The following is a 24,527-nucleotide window of genomic DNA, read 5'->3' on the forward strand; positions in this document are numbered from 1 at the left end:
AATGATTCAACTAATTCAGTCTGGTTAAATTCAACAAACATTTCCTAGGCAGCTGTTCTGAGCTTGGTGCTGGGCATAATTTTATGAATAAGAACCAACCCATCCTTACAAGTGGCTTGCCATGCCCTAAACACCTGAGGGGTGCTATCACCTTACACTTCATTTCTGGCTGAGTAGAAACAACACACTTTTAGGAAGAGAACATTGTAATTTAGCTGTTATGAGCAAAAAGGCTCATTGCTTAAGTTTCCTAACCAGAAGTTGAGTTTGCCCTTGAAAAATCTACAACTGTTTCACAAAGAGGTAGGCCCTCCTTCTCTGATAATGATCCCTCTCCACCCTGTTCCCCAGGTAATCTTGGAGACATTGTATGCACTTTAAGGAATAAATTCGTGGGATGACCAGCCACTGGTAGGTCTTACAATGCATTGTGGGAGACAGAACAAACACATAAGCAAGCAGATAGGTGCATTACTGTCAATGGGATAAAACCTACTACTGAAATCTAAGGAAAAGAACCACAGAGAGAGGAGCACGAACTTCCTTTTCAGTGGAGACCAGCAAGGAAGGCTCCTCTGCAGAGATGACAGTCTGGGCCTTTGAAAACTGGAAGGGGCAGGAAACAGGGACAATGCGTGTGAGGGCTCTGAGGTAGCATGAAGTATTTTATGCCTGAGGAGTAGAGGCCCGGCCTGAGTCCCTCCTCTGTCTCTCATGGACCCTATATTGGGAAGAAGGGGGTCACAGTCTTACTCTTTTCCTATGTAACTGCACTATGCAATTTTTGTAATTTTGGTACACCCTTGGACAAAATCTGGCCAGAAAACTTCAAAAAGTTACAACATAAATCATTAACGATGGCTCTACTGAATATATGTGGAGTTTGCAGAAAATCCTTTACAGGAAAGAATTTCTCCATTGTCCCAGAACTATTTGTAATTTCTTTGATTATATGCACTTTGCAAAGGTTTGCAATGCACCGCTACGTACAAGGAGACACATTTTTCTAAGGCACTTTTGCAATGACCATTTTTCACTGCCAGTTCCTTCACGCTTACTTTTGCTCAATGGCCAGGACTTGTGGAGGATGGGTGAATCTACTCTCAGATGTTGATATTTGATCTAAGTGATTTCACGTTTAAAAAAACATGCACTGAGATTAATTCAATTACATTAAAATCAATTTGTATTTATCTTGTTCTTTTGCCAGCTTGCAAACTCAACCATTGGTATTTTTCCCTTTCATAAAATCCCAAGATGAATACAGCTCAATTCAGATTTAGTCATTTATCTCTCATTAACACAGCACAGGGCAATTGCATCAGCAGACACCAACTTAATATACTTAATGAGCCCTCCTGACAGTTAGGGCCAAAATGCTGATCTAAGCACAGTGTTACTCATAGGCACTAGCCCCTTGCGGGAAGTCTTCAAATTAAAGGGCAGAGGGATTCAAAACAGCCACGCCAAAGTGGTCTGGGTGAGTTCACCAGTCAATACCAACTCCTGCTCTGCTCTGCCCAGATGGTCATATCGATGTTGTATGCATGATCATGTGGATGGTCCTATAGCTCCCCTATCCATTCCCAGGAGGCTGCCAGTGGCTGAAACCATTCACTGTGGGTACCTTTTACCCCGCAGTGACAAAAGACCAAGGGGTCCTGTTTGAACAATAAACAGTACTGACCCTCTGCATGTCCTTCTCACAAATTAAGACAAAATATTGGGATAAGAAGGAACAGCATACACAGTGTTCATTATATGAGTTATCATTATATGGAGATTAATTGACAGTCTCCTAATGTCTCATAAACTACAGATCCATCTAAGGCATGCACCATCCACTCCACCCATCAGCCCTTTCAACTCAACCGTTTTAAAGAAGTTTTAGGTTCACAGCAAAGTGCAGCAGAACATACCCAGTTTTCAGTTGATCTCTGCTCCTATACATGCACAGCCTCCCTCCTTATCATCTTGTGCCAGACTGACACATTTTTACACTTGATAGACCTAAAGTGACACACCATAATTACCCCAAGTCCACAGCTCACTGTTGGTATGGCACATCTGATAGTTATGAACGAATGGCATGGATTCACTGCTATAAAGAATATTTTTCCTGCCGTAAGTATTCTCTGCTCCACCTACTCATCCATTCTTTCCCCAGTTAATGATAGCCACTGATCTTTTTATTATCTCTATAGTTTTGCCTTTTCCAAAATGTCATATAGATGGATCACACAGTACATAGCCTTTCCACATCTTTCCATGGTGTCCCTTCACTTGTTCTACTCCTAGCATTGAGCATAGTGCCTCCCACTGTGTAGTTTCTCAGTGAACATTTGGTGAATAAATGCAAAGGGATGAGTGCCATTCATGCCATATTTCATTTGCCAGTTGAATGTTGAAGCCTTCTAAATACGCGTTTCTTACCTGGTATCTTCAAATAATAATCATATTTGCATGGGACATCCCCAAATATTTTATCATCAAACCAAAAGTTCTGAGAGGTGGGAGAACAGAGGTTTCTTCTTATCCTCACCATTTGAACAAAAATTAGGAAACTCTAATTCAGTAAATAAAACAAGTTGCCCAAATTCTCTGAGCTAGTGAGTGGCAGAGCCCAAACTGGACCGTAATTCTCTGAAGGACCTTGGTGCTTCATTCTGTTGTTTCCCCAAAACTAAATTTATGATTCATTATAATTGACAGATGTTTGACAAGAAACTTGTTAATGTTGATATAGTAACAGGTGAAGTCCAAAAGAGACCCCCATCTGTTGTTTGCTAATGGGAAGGCAGCTTTTCACAGAAGAAGCACTATCCTTTAACTGCACCCGTGGCTGTGAACCCAAATTTTCTCTTTACTGCAAGCGAACTGTTGTGGAGCTATGGAACTTCTCTCTCTTCAGAGGAGGAAACTTAAACAAATGTTCAGCCAGGAGTTCATTCTCTTTCAACAGTAAAGAATTGCACTACTCCACTCTTGTAAGGCATCTAAAAGGGTTTAAGGGTCTAGGCCAAATTTCATTCTCTTTCAGGGTGATGGACCAATGGAGGGAAATTTAACTTGCCTGGGAGCTGCACCTGGTTATGAGTGAACTATCAGAGAGACTCACTCAGGTTGTACCTAATAATCCATCCTGAGTTAATTCACTCATTCCAAAATTTTATTTCTCAGTCTTTGCCCTTGCCCTAACCAAGAGCCTCACAGAAGCATACAATCATCTATTGAGGATATCCCATGGATATCCCAGTTTCCTCAATAAACGTTTTTTAAAACAACAGCATTAACATTTTCTTCCTTCAAATTCTTTCCTTATCCCACACTTTCATTCCTGGTCATTAACATCATCATTTGTTCAGTCACTAAAATCGAGCCCGTATTTTTGTCTTGCCCCTTTATCACCCTCATTGCTACTGGCCACCAAGTCCCTACTTTGAGATCTTTCTATTCTTCATCTTCATTTCTGCAGCTGTATCATCATATTCTTCATTGCCATTGAATGGGTTTAACGTCTCTCTGTGAGCCACACACCTCATCTCTCAAATCCATTTTGTGTCAGTGCTCAGAATATGCTTTCTATGATGTATTTCAGTGCATGCCATGCCCTTTCTCAAAGCCCTTCTGTGCCTGAGCACAGAGCTTGTTCCCTAGTGCTCTGCTGGGTTATGACCTGTGCCCAGTCTCCTCCCCACTTCCCCTCTTCCCTGCCGGTCTCTGGCAGTGTAGATTCTAGGAATCTTGAAATGGCTTGGTTTCCTGTGTCCCACTGTTACCTACCTTTGGACCTTTACCCATGCTGCTTGAAACTCTCCCTATACTTCCTTAGCAGCTGAACTCTTCTTTTCCCCTAACATTCGTGCTCCCATGGCATATTGTGCAATCTCCACTCTTGTTCTATTATGTTGACATTATTTGTTGATAGATCTGTTAGCCTCAACAGCTGAGATCTTTAAGAATCAGAGACATTGCTTTCTGCTTTTAATTATCACTCCATACATCCAAAGCCTCAACAAAACTTCAGATTCATAAAAAGCAGGGATGCTGATTGCTTCACTGTGCCTAGCAGACAGCCAGATACATTGTATGTATATCTATCTATCTATCTATCTATCTATCTATCTATCTATCTATCTACCTATCTATCTCTCAGTCTATATGTTTACAGTCATTTGTTCAACAAAAACTTAAGATTCTATATTTGTTTCTATCATTGTATTCTGCTGAATATAAGATGTTGCTCCATTTCCTAAAGACTTCATTAAGAAATATGAAACACTTTTTAAAATGCTAACACTTTTTAAAATCTCACTTTCTCAGTGGAATTTGGTTTCTTGAATATGCGATTCTTTGTGCTCCAACCGTTATGCCAGCAGGTGCCATAGTAAAAATGAAAGTATATAAGGTGTGAAGACACAAAGGTGAAACTTGATTACTGGCAAGAGATACGAACATTTAGTGTACAAGAAAATGAGTACAGAGACAATAAATACGTGAAAAGGCATGCCTTTAGCTAAGGAAACTTTTCTTATTTGATTAAAAATGTTAAATACACATAAAAAAACCATGAAAATTTACAAAATGGATAGAAAAGAGATATTGGTACAATATTTTTGTGGGGGTTTCCTCTATCTAATTTGAAAGCAAATTCAGACCTTCCGATGGTCAAAATAGTTCACTGATAGGAATGTCTTAAGTGGACAAAGAAAATATATTCAAAGAATGTTCATTGCATCCTTGTTTCAAATTAGGAAAAGCTATAACCAAACCAAATGTCTATTAGTTGGAGATTAGTTGCATGTATTTCAATGCATCCATATAGTGAAGGATGTCACAAAATTACACATGTGGAAAGACACGGAGAGCCCAAATCAGGTTGCTAAATAGAAGAGTGTTTGTGTTTACTTCATCTTTGTTGTACACACACACACACACACACACACAGTATGTTTACTCACATACAAGGGAATATTTCAAAAGGTTTGTGGTAAATGGAATTAAAAGGTAAGTTTTTTTTTACATAAAAATTTCATGAAATTTATGCGCACTTTTTTCTCAATTCCTATTTTCCATGAGTTTTTTTTTTTTTTCAGACTTATTTATTTGAAAGCTAGAGTGACAGAGAGAAAGAGAACTTCCACCTGCTGGTTCATTCTCCAGATGGCCAAAGAGCCCAGGACAGGGGCCAAAACCGGAAGACAGGAACTTTATCCAGGTCTCCTATTATATAGAAGGAACTCTTAAGTAATCAAGCCAACATCTGCTGCCTTCCCAAGTACATTCACTAGCAGGAAGCTAGATGAGAAGTTGAAGAGTGGGGTCAAGAACTGAAATTCTGACTTACAACACGGGCATCCTAAGAGGTCGTTTAATCCACTGTGTCAAAACCCCAACCTACACGAACTTCTTAATGAAAAAAAAAAAAAATTGTGTATGTATTTCAAAAATCTATGGGTGGAATTAAAGTTACCTTTGAATCTTATTTTTTTCACATTTTTTCAGGGATTTGTATGTTTCCAGAAAGTCTGAACACTGATAAGATAGTATTTTTATTTCAGAACAATTGAATTGGTGGAGAAATCTGTTTTACTTTAGATATTTTACATCATCCATTTTATTTTCTTTTTCTGTTGCTTTCTGATTGCATGGCGACAAAAGGCCTAGGCATCCCGGCTAGACTCTTCTCGGCGCTGGGGGTATGTGAGTTGTTCTCCATACAAAGTCAGCCATGCTGCTGTTGGGGAAGCGAACAATTCCCACTTCCTGTCCTGGATTCAGAATCTTGCTTTCCTTCACTCAATGACACATTTACTCAGACTCTCCTTTTGTCCTCTTCTCACATCTGCCCACACCAGGCAGGAATTCATATGAGTGCCTGGGCTGCTCATCTCTGCAGTATGAAAGGAGAATCTTGAGGAGAAAATCATTCCTCATGCAGAAGTCCACATTGCTGGTAGGAGCTTGGGGAAGCCTGCTTTCCTTGGATAGGATGTTTCCTAGCCTTGGACTTCTCAGAGCACCTCCCACAGGCACTATCTGAGGGTGGGGCCCTGGAATCAGCATGTTTCATCATCTCCCTGGTGATTCTCAGGCCCACAGGAACAGAGGTAGTGAGGAGCAGAGGCGCTGAACTACAGCTCTCCACAGCATTCCTAGTTGGAGAGCCCTTACGCCTGAAGATGCACCCAGTTTTGCCTGTTTCTAAGTGCCCGCTAGGACCCCCAATAGAAAAAGAAAACACATAAAATTGTAGGAGAGTATCATCACTTCAAAATTCTGTTTTCTGTCCATAGATGTGTTTATCTGTCAATTTGTCTGTGTGCTAGGGAAATATTTCCTGTGCTGACTGGATGGGTCACCTCCAATATACCTCTCCATTTAAAACAACAAATAATTTAAAAACCACATTTGACCCTTAAATGACACCTGGATAGCCACTTTTAAGAGTAAGCAGAGAGATGGCCATAAAATGCTAGGTTAATCCAAGGGTGGTCATTTTCTAAAAGGCAACAATGGAGTGCTGACTGTCAGTCTAGCAGCCAAGATGTTTTTATCCTATACTGGGGTATTTGGGTTTATTCCAGCTGTGGCTCCTGACTCCAGCTTCATGCCAGTATAGACCTTGGAAGCAGTTATGATAGTCAAGTGATTGAGATCCTGGCACTCATGCTGGAGAACAGAATTGCATTCACAGCTTCCAACTTTGACCTTAACCCAGTCCTGTCATGGCAAACATTTGGGGGACTGAAGCAACAGATGTGGATTCTGTCTTTCAGTCTCTCTCTCTCTCTTGCACATTTAAAAATATTAATCAAAACCAGCAATGGTCTTACAGAAAGAAGACTCAGGGTGGAATCACAGGAACTTTCCACTAGTTACTACAAGACAAACAAATCAACAAAAGAGGTACCATTTGATATGATGTCAAAGCAGGTTTTCCTTGTTGCCAGAAAGTCTGAGTCTTAAAATACTAGGAGCTCAAATTTGCCTTGGAGAGATTCTTTCTTTGCTTGGCAGGAACAATAGCATACTAACTTGGCTGCATTTGGGAGCTATCAAAATCTTTACTGTCATCACCTATTACCAGAGATTCTGATAGCATTAATCTGGGCCGAAGCCTGGACACTGGCATTCTTTTGAAAACTCCTGAGTGACTCTTACTTGTAGAAAAAGTTAAGAGTGCTGCTTTTCTAGAACATATTTTTAATTCTACAGATGGAAGATAAGATGGACCTACAGGTATCCCAGAAGCAGGGAATAATTCCAGTCCAAGTGCTTTAAGCTGAGACTTAAAAAGTATTGAGAATGCAAATGAAGTTATCACTCAAGCTTCTGGATCCCTGTGTCAAATCTCCTCCAACCGCCTTGCTTTTCTGTCATTGCAGCGTTCAACAGTTCGTGTGATCTTGACACAGATGTACAACACCCCACTTCAAGCACAAAGCTCTTTCAGCTTTCTATTTCACACCTTTTCAAAGCAGAAAGTAGCCCCGTCTGATTAGGCAGAGGAGACAAGGGCAAGGGCTTCCTGGGGATGTTTCCTGGGAGGGTGACTAATAAGTTTCGGAGAACTGCTGTTGCATTAATCAACCGGCTTTGAACAAATCACTAATTTCTCCTTGTCATAGTTTCCTTATTGACAAATAGGGCTAGCCCCTCTAAATTAACACGATCCCCAGCATTACAGGACACAGAGAATGGGAAGCAGCTGATAAGAAAGCAGGTGTTCATCACATCAAAACTTTTAACCGGTATATCTTACTTCAGGCCCAAAGAATCTGGTAACGTGATTAGAGTGGTGAGATTACAATCATCTGAGGGAAAAAGCAGATCTAAAAAGCTTCAGTCACATGCCTCAAGTTTCAAAGTATGGTTGACAAAAACTGGTCTCACACTTGGGTCTCTTCAATCCTAATAACATCTTCCCTTTCCTGATTTCATATTGTCTTTAAAAAAATGTACAAATCACTGAGTAATAATGGAAGGAGAGAAAAGAATGAAGCTATTGGAGCAGAGGTCATTTTCCTTCAAGTAAGAAGCCTTTTGACTGACATGTCCAGTCATTTATTTCAGGCTGTGCTGTCTGTGTGAACATTCTGTTTAGTTGCCTATTTGGCACCATAGTCTGATGCTTCCATTGCTTTTCACTGTCAAGACTCCCCGAACTCTCTTATCAGTTCCTCCACCTCTACTCTCTGATTGATTCATTGGCTTCTTGGTAGTGAATCTCTCAAGCTGTGTCTGAATGACTAGTAGAAATTAAAGCTGGGCTCTCACTTTGGTCATTGGTACAATTACTCAACTTACTCTAATGGCCAGTTGTGTGGGCACCAAGCTGACCGGTGGCTGGGTCATAGCCTGACCTGGCTTTTAATAAGCTGGCTCCACCCGAATGTACTCAGTGATGTCTTGTGCTTAAGAGGCTCAAGTCGTCCCTTCCCCGGCAGTCTTGACTGACTTCTGCAGTCTGAAGTGCTTTCTTTAACCTCAGGCTCATTTCTAATATTTCATTTGGTAAGTATGATCATTTGGCAGTTTGTTTTGCCCTCTCTGCTTAACTATGTTCTATTATTAGTGTTTTTTTTTTTATTGGTAAGTCTTGTCTCCCCATTTGGACTATAGTGTCAGTTTCTTATACTTTCTAAAAGCGTGACACCCCGTGCTGGAATTGTGCTGTTTGTGGATAAATGATTGGACATTAATTGAAGTCAGTGGCATCTCAGGATATTAGGGGGCTTTCAAAAGTTCCTGGAAAGTGGAATTTTTGGTGCAAAAAAATTTTGAAGTCTATGCATATTTTTTAACAATATGCATTTTCCAAGAACTTTTTGAAGTGCCCTCATGTTGAGTATTCTGTCAGCAGTTTTCCAAGAGTAGACATTTACTAATTATGTGTGTTTTGCAATTATGACAGTTGTGAAAATAAACAAAGTCTTATTTTGGGGAATCTCTGCTCTCCACAATATGCCCATCCACTCATTCAAAAAAAAAAATGCAATATCCACAATGTGGTCTATGAAAATTGGAACGCTGATTTGAAGATTTTTCCAGAATAACAAGCAAGAAAACAGATGCTGCCTTTCTTCCCCTATTTTCTGTTTTGGAGTTTTAGTCTAATAACCCCTATTCAACTTCAGGAATGTGTTTTACCTCTGATAATGAGTTCTATGGGATTCTGTTTCCCAGACCCATGCAGGTTTTTAGAACTCAAAGCTGTATGTTAATGGATTAGGGCTGAGACTTGATCCAATTATGGTGTCTGAAGGTGGGGCCTCTGGGAAGTGACTGGATTAGGTCACTAGGGTGGAGCCCCATGATCTCAGTTGGATGGCATGGTAAAAGGAGACCACATGGCGGGCAGATGAAGGGAGTGTTTTCTCTTGCACTCCTGATTTACCATGAGATTACCCGGCATCCCCTTTGCTACTGAGAGCGTCCACCATTCCCCAGACTAATGGGGCAGCTCAGTTTCGGACTGTGGGCTCCAAAGTGAAAGCTGGAACGAAAGTTCCTTTTAAATGGTTCCTTTCACACATTACTTAAAATGATACAAAGCTGATAAGCACAATCTTTCTAGCATGTTTCATACATACCAAGGACTGTCACCACAAGAAGGACATCAATGAATGACTGTTAAATTTCTCCCTTTTTCTCACAATAATGCTAAGGAGTTCTTTTGCTGATGGTCACCCAAATCCGGATTTGCTTTAAAAATCAAAATACAATTTTGTGGTTCCAGTTTCTCTACTGTGTGACATGATTAGCCATCTTGAAAGAACAAATTTCTGCAATTATGTGTCTGGGCAGAAAAATCTGGGAGTAGGCAGTTATGCTATCCTCAATAAGAAATTAATAAAAGAACAGAGGAATGTAAATTAGTAAGCAAGCAAATGGACCATTTAAAGGTGCTGACTTGCTGGGTGGATGCTAAAATAGTGGCGAGGAGGCAGTGAGAAAGAGCCTTAAGGGAAGAGGTTGAGCTGGGCCTTCAGAGACTGCCCAGGTTTTAACCCAGCTGGCCTGTTCTTCCCCGAGGGCCCACTTACTAATGTTGGATTATTAGTTGGCAGGGCTCATTGCCCTGGGGACAGGCATTCTTCAATATTAAATATACTGATTTGTGAGTGGAAGGATGTAGATGTTCACCTGGTCCTATCTGTGCTTCTATTTTCCCCATCTCCATTTTCAGAGATGGACAACAATGAAGCACAGATAGATGTTGCATGAAGTCAGTGGAATGCGCAGCTCAATTGTTGAATAAATGAGTGGGTGTTGAACTCATCAACTTTGCTGAATTGCAGTAGGAGGTCTCCATGCTTATGTGCCCTGCCTTGTGGAGTGCTATGCAGCCAGATGGGTCCTCATGTCCAGGATCCCATTAGCACCGGGGAGAAAGGAGGCCATCAAGGTTTGCATGGCTATAATTTATAAGAGGCCATTCTCTGAGATCGTTGTTCTAGCTTTTGCTCCCGTCTTCCTTGTTGCTATTGGCTAGTATCAACACATAGGAGCCCCGGAAGAATGAAAATGAGAGAGAAAAAGAAAAGAAAGGGGCTTGAAGTTTAGTGTTATTGCAGCTCCAGATCACAGTTTTTCGTACCTTCACTTCTGGTGGGCTCTGCCAGACTTAGCATCTGCTAATGAATATCTTTGTCAGGACTTTCCTCAGATTGGCACACCTGGCTCCCTGTCTTTTAGAAACATTTTGGCACTTAAGAGGCTGTCATAATTTTTATTAACATGGATACTGTTTTTTAAGTAGCAGAGAAAACTCATAGCATCTCAACCATCTCTTTAGATTCTGTAGTTTCAGTAAAAGCTGATGAGTTAGTAAGAGACAAAGACAGTTAAATTTTGACATTAAGGTAATTTTACAATGCACTATAATTTATGTACTTGATGGAAAAAAATCACTGAATGCTTAAATAACACATTAGCTCAAAGTCAGAAAATTATTTTGAAAGGATAAAATCCTGAGGAAAAAAGAATTTTAAATGAAGGATTATACTTTATCAAATATTCTTAATTTTACAAACTCTATTTTTAATAAGCTAAAAGTATCCACAGAATATTCTATCATATCTGATTTTAATGTTCTTTCAAAAGGAGAAGCAGGAAAAATATTCAAAGAAATTTTTACTAAATGAATATACTTAGGGCAAACCTGCTGGATTTAAAAACATATGACTCTTAGCAAAACCTCATGATACTGAGACAAAATGACAAAAACAAATTTGGTATAAATGACATGTCAAAAGTAGATTCAAGTTATGATAATAACCTATACCTCCAAAGAAGCAATAATAGTTTACCTACAAAAATCAAGCACTGGCCCTGGCAGCATGGCCTAGCGCCTAAAGTCCTTGCCTTGAAAGCGCTGACATCCCATATGGACACTGGTTCTAATCCCGGCAGCTCCACTTCCCATCCAGTTCCCTGCTTGTGGCCTGGGAAAGCAGTTGAGAACTGCCCAAAGCCTTGGGCCCCTGCACCCATGTGGGAGACCTGGAAGAAGCTCCTGGATCCTGGCTTCCAATCAGCATAGTACTGGCCATTGCACTTACTTGGGAAATGAATCATTGGACGGAAGATCTTCCTCTCTGTTTCTCCTCCTTCCTGTGTATCTGACTTTCCAATAAAAAATAAAATAAATCTTTAAAAAAAAATCAAGCACTACTCATTTTTTAATTCAGGAGACCAATTAGATTATAGGAACATTCATACATTTAATTGTATATTCACTCTTGGTTTATTAGGTTGACACTTTACATAAAATAATACATTTTGGTTAATACAAAATGATTACCATAAAAACAAATTACAGTAAGAATTTTCTTTCCTCTAATCAAACCAAGAAGAAATATTTCTGATCCCCTGAGACGCAATAATGCATACAATTGCCATGTTAGAATATTAAAAAATGAGCTGAAAAAGAAAACATAGGGAGGCCATAAAATTGCATGTTATAAATGTAAAAAGAAAGATTTACTACAAGAAACAGGTATAGAATTAATCTAATGACTTAAGGCCAATAGTCATTCAAAATGAGAACCTAAGAAATAATTAAAAGGGTTCTACACAACAAATGTAGACAATAACTCAACACATGGAAAGATGTATAGCCTCAATGGAAGGAAATCCAGCTACAGAAATCCAAATAGGCAAGTTTAAAATCCCACAGTGTTTAAGCCAGTATGTGGGGATACTGGCAAGTCAGAGAATAGACCCATACGGACACAGATGTGAATCTTCGTCTTCTCACTTTTTAAGCTGCTTTTTTTTTTTTTAAATCAAGAGTAATAACCTCTCAGTCTCAGCTTTCTAATCAAAAGTATGGAGTAGGGATATCTTCAACAGTTATTGTGAAGCTAAAAGAAGTAATAAAAGCAGGACATTTAGTACAGCATTCAGTATATATTTAATGTTTCCATTAACAAGAGGCACACTAATAGTGGTGGTGAGGGAATGGCAGCAAATGAGGATTGAGTGCGGTAAATAAAGATGGTGGTGAAGGTAATAGACAATGGTGAAAGTAATAGTGCCGGAGTTGGCGGTGAGTTCAAAGATGTGATGGAGGTGAATAATGGTGACAGACGCTATCAAGATGATAAAGGTGGTGGACCATAGTGTTGATAGTGATGTTGACTGAAGGTAGCTGATGGCAGTCATGGTGTTGGTTTTAAGTGTGTTAGTGAAGGAATTGGTAGTAGTGGTTTTGATACAGGATAATGGTGATAGAACTGTTGTGGTTAAAAAACTAAAGGGGTAACTAGTCATGGTGATTAAATCAATAAAATGGAATGCTAGCGATTCAATGCTGTTGCTTTGTATTTTATTATTTAGCACTTCTAGAAAGAAATCTAGCAATAACAGTAAAAAAAATACATCTTACATTTTGACACAGAAATTGAACTTTGTGAATATATATAAAGGAAGTCATCTAAACTAAAATTAGTCTAGAAATAGCATAGCTGTGTTATTTATAACTGGAAACAATCCCAAAGCCTCAACAATAGGGATGGAGTAACATTATGGAGCTATTCAAAAGAAAAAATGAAGAAACATGCACATAGCAGAACTGTGTGAGAACAGCACAAAACAACACAATCAGGTGGAGTGCATTTGTATGCTCTTACTTGAGAATAAAAGGAAATACAAATACATGTACATAGAATTCAGTAAAGATTTCACACAGATAAAGGTTTTGTTTTCATAGTTATCCATGGCCCCATGAACTCATGACCTCGAACTGTATCATTGTCCAGTCATTTGTCCCCTCACTGATCAATACTGACCTGGATCACTTCCTGATCTTTCTTGGGAATCCATTCGCAACCTCTCCTCACCTCTGATCTCCATCTCAAGTTCTTTGTTCTTCACTTTATCTACTCAGTGGTTACGAAGAACTTTCAAAGACAAAATCTTTTTTTTTTCCAAATAAAAAAGATTAGAAGTCACAAAAACATGAAATATATTCAAGGACACATCTATCAATACAAAATGAGCTAGGTTGTGGTTGTGCACAAAAGTTCACAGGTTGCAGTTTTGAATTCCAGAGAAATTATTTGATTTATCTGTGCTCCCATTTCCTAGCTATAAAATGAAAGTAGCAACAATTATTAGTTCAAGTTGGGTTGCAAAGATTAAACTATATGCTCCAAGATGGCAGAGACCTTGACACAGAATAAGTCCATGTTCACTATTACTTATATTGAATGTTGTTATTGCCACTGCGAAGTATGCTATTCCAGAAAGTACCAAGATCTTTGCATTAAAAACCAAAGCATTAGGTTACTAGTTTCATGATCTAAGAGTTGGGAAGTTTGAACCAGATGGTTTGAACTTTATCTCTGTTGCCTAGGAGGGACTAATATTCTCTTTTATTCATTTTTGTATAATGTCAAGAATGATAATAATGAATTAAAAAATACAAACTAAAATGGGCTTTCAAAAAACCTCTTATTTTATAAAAATTAAAATAGACCCACACCTGTCACCATACACTAAGATCCAATCTAAATGGATAAAAGACCTAAACCTACATCCAGAAACCTTCAAACTCTTGGAAGGAAATGTTGGAAATACCCTGCCAGACCTAGGAGTAGGTCCTGACTTTCTAAGAAGGACGCCAAAAGCAATAGCAGTTAAGAACAGAATAAACAAGTGGGACCTCATCAAACTAAGAAGCTTCTGTACAGCAAGGAAAACAATTAGCAAAGTAAAAAAGAGAAGATCTTCGCGCACTATGTAGGAGATAGTGGGCTAATCTCCAGAATATACAAAGAACTCCAAAACAACCAAAAATCCAAAACAAACAAGCCACTCAAGAAATGGGCTCAGGAAATGGGCAAACATTTCACAAAGGAACAAGCCCAAATGGCAAATAAACATATGAAAAAATGCTCTAGTTCCCTGGCAATAAGGGAAATCCAAATTAAGACATCGATGAGGTACCACCTAACACCAGTAAGATTGGCCCACATAAACAAGAACACCAACGACGCTGGCGAGGATGCGGGGAAAAGGGAACCCTACTCCACTGCTGGTGGAGCTGCAAGTTGGTACAGCCTTTATGGAAATTAGTCTGGAAAACACTCAAACAACTCAAAATCTGCATACCATATGACCCAGCAATAGCACTCCTAGGAATATATCCAAAACACCTGTTTTACGACAAACCAACATGCATCCCTATGTTCATTGCAGCACAATCAGTAATTGCAAAAACATGGAAGCAACCGAAATGCCCATCAGCAGAAGATTGGATAAGAAAACTTTGGTTCATCTACTCCATGGAATACTACTCAGCTATTAAAAAAAACAAAATGCAGTTCTTTGTGGCTAAATGGGCCCAACTGGAAACTATAATGCTAAGGGAAATGAGTGAAGCCCAAAAGGTTAGATACCACATTTTTGCCTTGATTTAACCTGTAATTTTTGCTTGGTGGGTTGTTATTTTTTGAACCTGTCATTGATACTGTCTCAACCTAGATGTTTTGAAGAATTGAACTTGCATTATTTTTAACATATTGTTTACTCAATACTATGTCAATTAATTCCATAATGTTGCATATTGATGCTGATGTTTTGTTGGGGATTTTAACTGACCAGAACTTTACTGTGTTAGCTCTACCTTCAGACCAGAGAAGGTCTCCCCAAGAGGCCACTGAACTTATCTGGACAATAAGATGCTGGACTTTATGCTAGGTATATGCTTGCAATGAAGGAATCTCAACTGAACTTGAACTGAGTTTATGCAGCAAGGTGGAGGAATCCACTATGGGGGGAGGGGTGTGGGAGGGGTGGGGGGAATCCCCAGTGCCTATAAAACTGTATCACATAATACAATGTTAATAATAATATAAAAAATTAAATTAAATTAAAGAAAAAAATTAAAATACTAAAATAATGAAATGTTAGTTTGCCTTACTTAAATACTCTGAACATTTTCCTGGTATGTTAAATTATGAAAAAGTTATATTTCTTAGTTAAACTTATATTTAAAAGAAATAATGGTCATATAACCAAATTGAATATAATTTTTTTCAAAATTTTCCTTCTTGAACTTAGATACCCTTAAAATCAATAGTTTTTGTTTGTTTTCCATGAGTTTTTGATATTAGAATATTACATTTTAAAAAATTGATTTACGTTTCCATCGACATAGAAACAGTTCTTGGCCCCTTTAGCAGGTGGCCCAGGTCAGCCACTGAGGAGGCGCTAAGCCAAGTTAGACTTACATTCTCAATAAAGGCATGTATCTGAAGAACCCTAGAGGGCGCTGTGTTCCTGTTTATTGTCAATTCTTCTTGTCCCCTCAAAATGAAAACAGGAAGAACAAAAAGAAGAAAGCAAAATGAGGGAAGATGATATATCATAAATAAAACACAAACCTTAGGTTTAAGCAAAGTAACGTGTACTCAGGTTCAAGGGGACTCAAGAGTGTTGAGTTTTGATATGTGCCTGCCAGTGGGGGATGCAGAAACCCAAAGTGAGGAGCTGCTTGATCAAGGTCACCCTTCTACTTGCTAGTGATAGAAAGTAAACCAGATTCCAGACCATGAACACCCTGACCTCCTCTGAACCGCCTTTTTCCTGCCTCGCTCAACAGGTAAAGCGCAAAGTCCACAAGCAGACAGGCCATTGCTCGAAGCACATTCTCCCTTTCTTACATATTTTTATTTCCAAGGAGCAAAGGACCAACTGACAGTCAGGGAAGATTTTTAGAACTGTGTAATTTGCAGGGATTTTACCCTGTGAACTCAATTTTGCCTCCTTTGCACCAATAAAACTGGTTGCTAGCGTTACATGTCTTCATGAAACTCTTCATAGAAGCTGACAATGATTTACATTTATTGGACACTTTCTATATGCCAGATTCTGTGCTAAATACTTTTATAAACATCTACTCATTTTCTCCTTACTATAACCTTATAATTTATATACAATTCTTAATTCTCATTTAAAAGTAGAAGAAGTAAGGGTGACAAGTTTTAACTTTTACAAGTTTTAAGAAGCCAGCTGAGAATCACATCAAAGAAACAGGGAACTAGAGTGTAAAGTCTGACTAAACCTTTGCTTCCTTACCCATTATGCTCTGAAAAACTACTACCCAGAGATGTAACTTGAGAAAGAATTGAGAAAAATGGAGCTGCAGAAGTTAAGAATTTTTTAGAACTTTTGTGCCGTCATATGAAATAAGGCAAAATGCTAATGTTCTAGGTTCATGGCAAGTTCACAAATACAAGATGAAGAAGGTTGCTTCAAAGTCAAATGGTCAGTGTAGACCCTAGGAGAGACTAAGGTCAAGATGCACTTCGAAGTACAGTTTAGGTGATTCAAGAAAAGATCCAAAGTCATGGACAAGGGGAGGAAACAAATTTCCTTTCACTTGAACTTCATTTCCTTCTGCATCTCTTATGTCTCCAGCTTTCTTTTTTCTTTTTTTTCTTTTACATTTATTGCAAAGTCAGTTATACAGAGAGGAGAGACAGAGAGGAAGATCTTCCATCCAATGATTCACTTCCCAAGTGACCGCAATGACCAGAGCTGAGTTGATCCGGAGCCAAGAGCCAGGAACTTCTTCTAGGTCTCCCATGCAGGTGCAGGGTCCCAAGACTTTGGACCGTCTTGGACTGCTTTCCCAGGCTACAAGCAGGGAGCTGGATTGGAAGCGGGGCCACTGGGATTAGAACTGGCTCCTCTATGGGATCCTGGTGCATTGAAGGCAAGGACTTTAGCTGCTAGGTCAGCACTCTAGGCCAACGTCTCCAACTTTGTAATAGCAAATATGATACAAAATAATGACAGAAAAGTTCTCCCATAATTCTGGGAACATCGTAATTCGTCATGACAGAGTGAACAAGAACAGCAACCTACCCTTCAGTTCATAGATTCACAGGCTGTGGGCTCAGCCCAAGATATGCAAGGTTGTTCCTGGGTGCTTTGAGCTAGGCAGAGCCAAGTATGGAGCACTGCTTGCTTCAGTATGCTGGGAGAATAGACGTCTACAGCCACAGCAATGGAAGCGCAATCACATTTGGTGTAAACAGGAGGTGATGTCCCAAACAAAGCAGTAAGCATCGTGGTTACCTCTGGAATGCCATGCAAGGATTTTCTCTTCAGAAGATACCATTTGTGATGGCCTAACAAGAGGTTCCATGCTTCAAATGAAATATTTTTGCCTAATAAAAAAGTGAATACACTGACTAAAAAACACCTCAAATCACATTTGTTCTTTTACATCACCCCCCTTGGCAGATTGTTTGCCAAGAGCAACATTCCAAGAAGATGCATGAAAAAGGGGAGAGAAGGAAGGAAACAGCAGCAAGTACTGGGAAGTGGTGGTCTTGGGGTCACAGATTTCACCTGTATTACCTCTTTAAGACCACAAGTGTGCAGACATTTACAAAAATTTGGAAAATTTGTGCTGTGCATTTGAATCATTTTGGTTTCAGGATTTTTCGACTTTGGAGTACTAATAAAAGGAAACTGGAGATTTGGTGATCGTTTCATATCCAGAAGAGAAAACCCATCAACCGAGAATATTTTTCTTTGGAATAGCCTGAGTGAGAATGCTTTAAGGCAACCTGATACTCTCATGAAACAGCACAGAGTTCTCTCACTGGGTTTGTCTTTTGAGGGGGTTATTGATGGTATAAAAATACATATCCAGGGCTCAGGGGGATGGCTCAGTTGGTTAATCCTCCCCTTGCAAAGCACTGGGATTTCACATGGGCACCATATGGGCAGCAGAGGATGGCCCAAAGCCTTGCATCTTCCATCCACATGGGAGAAACAGAAAGAAGCTCCTGGCTCCTGGCTTCGGATAGGCTGAAATCTGACCATTGTAGCCACTTGTGGAGTGAACCAGCACATGTTAGATCTTTCTCTCTGCAAATTTCCAACACAAATAAATATTTTAGGAAAATACACATCCAGCAATTCACAAGATTGCAATACCATTCATAAAAGATACAATCTTTTTGAATCCCGTTGAAACCAAAGAGTGTGAAAGATACCTCTAAAACTCTTCCGTAAGTCATTCAAGGCTGTCAAGTCATCTGCTGTGTTTGGCTTAGTTCTGGACCCTCAGCTTCCTCAGAGCCCTGATGGCATCCAGCACCCTTTTATAAATAAATCATTCTTTGTGGCAACCATTCAGGCGCCACCCGTGCTCCCCTCTAAGAGTAAAATGCCCTCTTGCATTTTTAATGCCACCCGCAAGACTCTGTGTCAAGTTTCCACAGGAGTTTGCCAGAAGAGTTAGCTATCCATTCCCAGAGGTCAAACAATCAAAGAAATTGAAAACAATGTTGGGAAAGTGTTTTTAAAAATCACTGGGTCCACAGGGCTGCACCTGACGTTTTCAAGAAAGATTCCTGCTATAATTCTACCGCCTGGTCCGAGATTGCAATTCATTTTATTCAACACAATAACAGAAGAGTTCTTTCTGCTTTCTTCATTTTCTTCCTCTGCTGATGTTGAAGCTTGCTGACCCAGGGAAATAGGTCTCATTCAGAACTGACTCAGAACAAATTTTCATTTTAGGAGATGCGGGGTGAGGGCAGAGACACTGGCCTGCTCTTCATAACACTGGATGCAGAGAAACCATTGGCCTCCTGGACAACAAGGAGGCACACATGTCAAGGCATGTGACGCAAGGATCTTTTGTGGAGATGTACTCAGTCTCTTTCACACTCTGGTTCTCCATTTCTCAGACAACACACCCTAATCAAAAGCACTGATCCAGAGGACAAATTACATAGCATTAATTAAATTCAAATGATGTTATTTTTTTCTCCCTTAAAATTCCTTTTTTATATCAGATATATTAAGGGAATAATACAGAACTAATTGTCTTGCCCACCCCCTAAAAGCCCTGTATCTACCTTTAAAATTTAGTAATTATGAATTAATTATAAGCAGTCTAATATATATTAGATATGATATTTTACATTATTTTATATATGTATGTATATAATGTGTTATATGTAATCATGTAAAGGCAGGTATAATCTCTTTGGAGAGCAGAAAGGGCATTGGGTCGGACCTGGGGGTTGAGCGCACCAGTTACTCTCTTGTGATGTCTCAGCCATGTTCTCTGCTAAGACTTGGGTGAAACACCAATTTCCACTGAAAGTAAAGATAAAAAGTGAACTTGATTTCCAGAGATGGATCTTGCTTCACTTACCCCTGGGTACCCCCTTGGTATCACTCTGATGCGTAAGTTTTCCTTTTAAGGTTTTCAGTCCATCCTTTGTGTAATGAAAAGAGTTTAATTCATATTAGAAGCTTAAAATATTAAGTTACTTCTCTGGATTTTTTGATTGTCTATAGCATTTGATGACTTTTTTTAAGTGGCAATTGTTTTGATTGTTTTTCTACTCTAAGTGGATACTTCCATGTATGATTTTTATTACAACTTTTAAAAACGTTTGTTGAAAAAGATAAAAATCTCTCTGGTTGCATAAACTCCAGGCCTCACAAAACCTAGGTTTGTCCCTGCTCCTAACCTACCCTTAGCATGGGACTAATTTTTAAGCTCTGGCTCTTCTTCTTCCTCCCTGTTTCAAATGCTATCTGCTTGCTCCCTGACCTTCACTGCTGGCGTCTTTCTTTGCCTCCTTGCCTCCAGCCAGAATTCAAATCTACCCTAGGCACTGTCTGCTTCATTCTACCTGGCTCTCACATCCCACCCCCATCCAACCCAAGCTCTAGCTGGAGTCCTGAACTTTTACCTTGTCTTGGAGGGAAACTCGGGCTGGCAGTGGGCACTGTCAGTTAACCAATGAGAAGTTGGCAAGGAGATCAGATGCCATTGTGTCCGTGGGGGAGAACTAGCTGAGGGCCAGAGGTGTCAGGACAGTCAGGTTACCACAGTGGGTTAGCCTTGGAATATACTGTGCAGACCAGGGCAGCAGCGTGGGAAATAGGCTCCTCTGGCTCAGTAAATGATGCTAAAGGTTGGACCAAATCTAATTAGAATATTTGAATTTGAGAAAGCCAGGGTGATCAGAGGCAAGGTAGGAAAATAAGGGTGCTGGGTGTTCTGAAGTTTTCCTGGAAATCTACTGTGATACCTTAAACAAGGCACAGTTGAGAATATTAAAAGATTGGTCACATGAATGCTATTTCACTTTGCATTAAAGGTTGTGAGGAGCAAAAGCTGTGTGGGAAAACCTTATGCAGCAGTCTAGACCATCTGATCTGCAATTGTCTTTGGTTCCTTTCATTCTTCAAATATATTTTAATCTGGATCCAAGCACAGCATCTTCTGGGGAGCTATGATTACAGCTAGATAGATCTATAATAACAAAACAGATGTCACATATGCTTGGAGGTACAGTGCAATGTACTGTTTGTTTAAATACAAATAGCACTTGGTAACCTGAGATGTCCAGCCATATGGTGTCAATACTTCCATTAACGGGAGGCATTGCCCACTAACTGCCAAGATTGAATCATCCCATGTGGGGCAGAGTCACTAACAGATGCTAAACCAATGGACAGCTCTGTGAACTCTGGAAATTAAAACACTTATAGATGCATTGGCCTTCCAAACACAGGGACATTTTTTTTTCAGTACTACCTAATAATTGTTGTCAGGGAAATGGGTGTTTTACACAAAAAGAACTATGTGCTCTCAGGTGGGAACTGATGTGTTTCAGGTAGATCAGATTTTACAGCCTTCTTTCTTTGAGATTTGTAAAACCAAGAAACTATTCTTGACATTTACAGCAGATTATTCCACTTGTATCCTAAATATAAAGTGCACATTTCAGAATAAAGATAATAAAATTGAACAATGAATAACATAAGAATGGCAATTCTTACAAGGTATACCCAATATATATGTGTCTATGTCCATGTGGATGTATGTTAGTGTGCATGTGTACATATATGTTTATGTGCACTTACATATATGTACACACCTATACATGCATTACACAAAGTTAAAACACTTTATGTAAATGAATACTACAAAAAATGAATTTCAAATGCCAGCATAAGCATATCTTTAAAAATGTTTTATCCATTTATCTGGTGGGTAGGTAGATACAGACAGACAGATTGCCCATCCTCAGGTTCACTTTCCAAATGCTACAGAAACTAGATACAGACTAGGATGAAGGCAAAAGCCTAGAACTGTGGGGAGGTCACCCATAGGGTGGCAGGACCCCAACAGCTTGAACAATCACCTGCTGTGTCCAAGCATGTGCATTAGAAGGCGAATGGAATTGGGACTGGAGCCAGAATTCGAATCCAGTCATTTCACGATATGTAATGTAGGGGTGTCCTGAGAATTGCCTTAACTGCTATACTTTTAATTTTATTTTCCCATGGAATTTATTAGTGCTTCCATATTATCCTCTTCCCTCAGGAATATTTGAGGTGAAGGGTCAGAATTTCTGAAAATGGAAAATGCCAACTCAAAAAACATTTTCCGTCAACCTCAGCTGTGAGCAAAGGTCCCTTTCTCTAAACTCCTAGAGTATTTGCTGGTCGCTCCCAGTCTTCAATCGCCCACTCTCCTCTGAGGTTTGTTGTTGTTTTTCCTCTGCAGCACTTGTCAGTTCCTCCATGTTCCCACTTGTGCAGCTCCAGCCCCTGAGCTGTGTGAAACCGGCACTTGAGACTTAGTAAATGTTTGCTGGGTTGAGTTATGTTGACCTGAAACTTGGAGACCTACTTACTGGTTTTGCTTCTACTATTATCTTAGTCTGTTTGGGGACAAGTGACTTAACCTTTTGGACCACAGTTTCAATGTGTCTGAGACAAGCAGGCTGGATCAAATGACACCTGTGTCCTTTTCCTGGGATCTCTGAGCCTGCTTCTCAACCTCAAAAGCTCTGCTTACCAAGTGAGGATGAAGTCTTGATTCAGGTCTAGTACCAAACCAGCTGTAAGATTAGAGTTTCTGTCTTTCTTTAAGTGAGCTTTCTTCCTGTAATTCTGCATCCCTGTTCAGCTTAGGTAGCCAGCTATACAACGTTTGGAGATAGCTCAGATGTCATTTTCTGTTCACATTCAAACTCCTGTGACAAACAGTAACTGAATGCCACAACCACAATACTTTCTTATATTTGTCTCATCTTATAAATTTTATAAAATATTTTGTCATCTGTTTTACCATTTGAGTTAACAATAACCTCATAAAACACAAAGGGCAGCTAGTGTCCTATACCACAGGGAGAAAATGGGATGTAGACAAGCTCACTGAGAAGTTTAATGTTACCCAGTAGATATGCTAGCCTGAGTTCATCCTAGATGTTCTTTCCCATGCTTGATCTGTTTGAATTCAGGCATTATCTCCAGGAAGTGAGTCTGTTATGTGGGTGGGGCATGGCACATTTGCTCAGCCTGCTTTTGCACATTCATTCTTCAAACATTGCAACATTGCAAATTTCTACGATGTGACAGTTCAAAAGCCAGCATGAAGCTAATAAATTCATCCAGTAGATTCTGTAGTATATTGCTTGGAACACAGATGATAAGATTTCTCTGACGAAAACAAATTCCTGTGGCCAAATAATTGGCACATTTTCTGTACCACTCCCTCTTTGGACTTGTAGTATGTATCTGCAAATCCAAGGTGCTGAAAAGTTCTAAGAAAAGGCCCCTCTTCAATACATTATAGTCCCTAAATCCCAAACTGTATTTATAAGACTATGTTCATGCATAAAGGTTAGCTGAGTTTCCTGAGATCCTGATAAGACAGACTGTAGAAGAACGAACAAATTCAGTGCAGCAATGAAGTAATACAGGATCATTGATGGACAAGTAGTGCAGATAAATTTCTGGAGGAGAAAAGGCAGCTAGGAGCATGCTGCTGGAAGCTAGAGGATAGAAAATTCTAGTGCCCAGACTAAATGTCAAAGGGCCTGCAAATTCAATTCCAAAGGCTGTCTGCTACACTCCCAGAGATGCTGGAGGCTAACTTGGAGCCAGTTCTCCCATAGCAGGTGAAGGGTACAATGTCGAGGCTCAGCTTAGAACAACAGACCGTAGCTAATTTCCACCTTGGTCTCTCTGAAGGGTGCTGGAAACCTGGCATTTGCTAAACATCCTAAATGGAGGGTTGTCCCTTTGGGAAGCTTGCTGTGGCTTTGAGGAGAGCTCATGGTTCCAGAGCAGGTCTGGGAGTGTCCAGCTAAAGACTTTCCTGTCCCCTGAAGTTCTACTCCTTTCCAACTTATTCTAAATGAAGGATGGCTCACTTGTTCCTCCCTCCAATCTTTCTGCCCTTGTCATGTAGTATGAGAAGCTTTGAAAAAGGGATGATCACAAAGTAATATCAAAGTTCTTAAAAACTTAAGAATGTGGAGCCATTGTGGTGGCTGAGCAAGTTAATCCTTCACCTGTTAACACAAGTTTCCCATATGGGCGCTGGATCTTGTCCTGATTGCTCCACTTCTGATCCAGCTCCCTGCTGATGGGCTGGGAAAGCAGCAGAGGATAGCCCAATGCTTTGGGCCCCTGCAATGTAGGAGACCAGGAGAAAGCTCCTGCTCTTGGCTTCAGATTGGCTCAACTCTGGCTGTTGTGATATTTTGGGGAGTGAACCAGCAGAGGGAGGATTTCTCTGTCTCACCTCTCTATAAACGTGCCTTTCAAATAAAAACAAATAACTCTTTCAAATAATCAAGTACCACTAAAAATAAAAAATATATGTAATAGCAGAACTGGAAAACAAACAAAATCTCTGAGAAAAAAAAGAAACATAGAAAAGATATGTGAGAAATGACAAGACAGAGATCAGATGCAGAAGGATCAACAGCCAGTTAAGGGGTGTTACAGAGAGAGGGGCTAGGAAGGAGGAGGGCTGCCACAGACACTGCATACAAGCTCAAGGGAGTCAGTTGTTTACTAGACCCAACAGACCAAGGCCCTGACCCTGAAGCCAGCTAATGCTCCAGTAGTGCAGTCAGACAAGCAGTAAATAAAGCGTAGTGCCAATGTTATAGAGATAATAGGAGGGGAAGCACCCCAAGCAACTCAGAGGTGCTCAACAAACCCTGGAT

The 24,527-nt window shown here is 39.8% G+C and overlaps 1 protein-coding gene and 1 long non-coding RNA gene across 2 annotated transcripts in view; both read right to left on the reverse strand.

The window, feature by feature from the left end:
• CLIC5 (chloride intracellular channel 5) overlaps nucleotides 1-24,527 on the reverse strand; it is a 147,425-nt gene that overhangs the window by 107,063 nt on the left and 15,835 nt on the right. The window lies entirely within an intron of this gene.
• On the reverse strand, nucleotides 5,540-10,218 carry LOC121158628. Its single transcript, XR_005884205.1, has 2 exons — nucleotides 10,150-10,218; nucleotides 5,540-5,893 (listed from the first exon to the last, which is right to left on the reverse strand). It is a non-coding gene; the product is annotated as an uncharacterized LOC121158628 (long non-coding RNA).

Source organism: Ochotona curzoniae, unplaced genomic scaffold (assembly GCF_017591425.1).
Source record: "Ochotona curzoniae isolate NIBS_2020 unplaced genomic scaffold, NIBS_Ocur_1.0 contig_3819, whole genome shotgun sequence".
NCBI classification, from domain to species: domain Eukaryota; kingdom Metazoa; phylum Chordata; class Mammalia; order Lagomorpha; family Ochotonidae; genus Ochotona; species Ochotona curzoniae.